The 3,120-nt window shown below is 38.2% G+C and overlaps 1 pseudogene; it reads right to left on the reverse strand.

Moving 5' to 3' along the window:
* Positions 1 to 2,996, reverse strand: part of LOC144234826 (kinesin-like protein KIF2A pseudogene) — a 17,721-nt pseudogene extending 14,725 nt beyond the window's left edge.
* Positions 2,997 to 3,120: the final 124 nt, after the last annotated feature.

The raw sequence follows: 3,120 nt of genomic DNA on the forward strand, positions 1-3,120 counted from the left end.
CTTCAAAATGAACTCCAAACTCACCTTGGATCTAGCTTCCTTTATTTGATTTTTTGTTTTGTTTTTAATTTTTTAATTTGTATATTTTATTTTATTAATTTTTTCTTCCTCCAAAATGAAGAAAATGAAGGAATTCACCCCAAAATAAAGAGGAAGAAATGATAACCAGGGGGTTAATCAAAATAGATATAAGCAAGATTTCTGAATTAGAATTTAGAACCACGATAATAATAATATCACCTGGGGTTGAATAAAACAAAGAATCCCTTTCTGAAGAATTAAAAGAAATAAAATTGCGTGAGGACAAAATTTAGAATGCTATAACCAAATGCAATCTAGAATATATGACATGTCAGCAAGGATTGATGAAACAAAGCAGTGAATTGGTGATTTAGAAGGTAAAATTATGGAGAATAATGAAGCAGAATGGCAAAAGATCACAATACAAAACTTACAGAACTTAGTAACTTAGTAAAAAGGAATAACATCTGAATCATTGGAGTCCCACAAGATGAAGAGGGAGAAAAGGGGGCAGAAGAATTATGTGAGCAAATTATAGCGGAAAACTTTCCTAATCTATGTAAAGGCAAAATCATCAGAATCCAAGAAGCACAGAGAACTCCCGTTAGATTCAACAAAAACCAACCAGCACCAAGGCATAGCATAGTCAAATTCACAAAATACACAGACAAGGAAAAAATTACGGAAAATAGCAAGGGAAAAAAGTCTCTAACACATAAGGGAAGACAGATTAGGTTCACAGCGGACCTCTCCAAAGAAATTTGGCAGGCCAGAAAGGAGGGGCAGGATATATTCAATGTGCTGAATCTGAAAAATGTGCAGCCAAGAATTCTTTATCCAGAAAGATTGTCACTCAAAAAAGGAGAAATAAAGAGTTTCCCAGGAAAATTAACACTAAAAGGATTTTGTGATCACTAAACCAGCCCTGCAAGAAATTTTATCAGGGATCCTTTGTGTAGAGAAAGACAAACGAACAACAACAAAAAAAAAAGCAACAAAGACTAGGAAGGACAAGAGAACATCATCAAAAACATCAAATCAACAGGCAACACTATGGCGTTAAATTCATATCTTTCGGCACTCACTTGAAATGTCAACCGACAAAAATCTCCAATCAAAAGACATAGGGTATCAGGATGGGTAAGAAAACAAGTCCCATCTATATGCTGCTTACAAGAGACCCACTTTAGACCTAAAGACACTTGCAATTTGAAAGTAAGGGGATGGAGAACCATCTATCATGCTAATGTAGTATAAAGAAAGCTGGTGTGGCCATACTTATATCAGAGAAGCTAGATTTTAAAATAAAGACTAATGAGAAATGGAGAAGGATATTATATCACAATAAAGGAGTCTATCCACCAAGAATATATAACAATTGTAAATATGTATGCCCCAATGTGCAGGAACCCAAATATATAAATCGATTAACCATGAACTTAAAAAAACTAATTTATAATAATACCATTTTAGTAGGGGACTTCACCCCACTTACAGCAATTGACAGATCACCTAAGCAAGAAATGAACAAGAAAACAATGGCTTTGAATAACACACTGGATCAGATGGACTTAACATTTATTCATAACATTTCATTCTAAAGCAGCAGAATACACATTCCTCTCGAGAGCAGATGGAACATTCTCCAGAATACACATACTGGGTCACAAACTCAACAAGTACAAAAAGATTAAGAACATACTTAGCATATTTTCAGACCACAACACTATGAAACTCAAAATCAATCACAAGAAAAAATTTGGAAATATCATGAAGACTTGGAGATAAAGATCATCCTACTAAAGAATGAATGGTTAACCAACAAATTAAAGACTAAATTTAAAAAAGTATATGGATGACAATTAAAATTAAAACACAACATCCCAATACCTCTGGAATGCAGCAAAAGTGGTCATAAGAGTGAAGTATATAGCAATCCATTCCTTCCTAAAGAAGGAAGAAAGAACCTAACCTGATACCTAAAAGAGCTGGAAAAATATTAGCAAATAAAGCCCCAAACCAGTAGCAGAAGGGAAATAAAAAAGACTAGAGCAAAATTAAAAGTTGAAATAAAAAAAAAGAGTAGAACTGATCAATGAAATCAGGAGTTGGTTTTTTAAAAGAATTGACAAAACTGGTAACCCCCTAGCCAGACAGATTAAAGACAAAAAGGAAAGGATCCAAATAAATAATATCATGAATGAAAGAGGACAGATCACAACCAATACCACAGAAACACAAACAATAGTAAGAGAGTATTATGAGCAAGTATATGTAAGCCAACAAATTGGGGAATCTGGAAGAAATGGACAAATTCCTAGAAGCATATTAACTACCAAAATTGAAACAGGAAGGAATAGAAAATTTGAACAGACCCATAACCAGTAAAGAAATTGAATCAGTAATCAAAAATCNGTTGACATCTATTCTTTTGAAGCTGTTCATAAAAAATAGAAGTGAGAAGATGGCGGGGAAGTAGGGAGCTCTGTACCTGCACTCGTGCCCATGCCTCACACGGAAAAGATCTGAAGCCATAGGAAACCATACGAAACCCAAGAGATTGGGAGAAAAAGGACACAGATTCCACTGAGAAAGCCTTCTAACGTGAGTGCGAACTGGGGAAGATAAAATCGGGCCTGGATTGGAGACTGGAGGGGCAGGGCGACCCCCCTCTGCGGGGAGTGAGAAGGGAAAAAGAGAGAGAGTCCAAACAGAAAAACCTCCCCTCGGGGGGAAAACCTCCACTCAGGGCATAGAAAGACCTTGCACACAAAATACCTGCGCACCAGGCCCCCACGCTCCAGCTAGCCCCAGAGGGGCTGTGCTAGCGGTCTGCTTCTTTGTGCTGGCTACTGGCTGGCTGGGAAAAGCTGCATGCCTGCCGCCATTGCCCTCCTGGTGAGCTTGGATCCCTGCCAACCCTGGAGTAGCCACGCACAGGCACCTGGTGTCCGCACTCCTGGCTGGCTGGAACTCTAGAGGGAAGGCAAAGAGGTAAAAACTGCCAGATTTGCACGCGAGGTCGTGTTTTGGGTGACAAGACACAGAGGGACCTCGATTTCCTCAATCCAGCGGGCTCAGCGCGACTGTCAGGCAAGG

Source organism: Crocuta crocuta, unplaced genomic scaffold (assembly GCF_008692635.1).
Source record: "Crocuta crocuta isolate KB4526 unplaced genomic scaffold, BGI_CrCroc_1.0 scaffold307, whole genome shotgun sequence".
Taxonomy (NCBI): domain Eukaryota; kingdom Metazoa; phylum Chordata; class Mammalia; order Carnivora; family Hyaenidae; genus Crocuta; species Crocuta crocuta.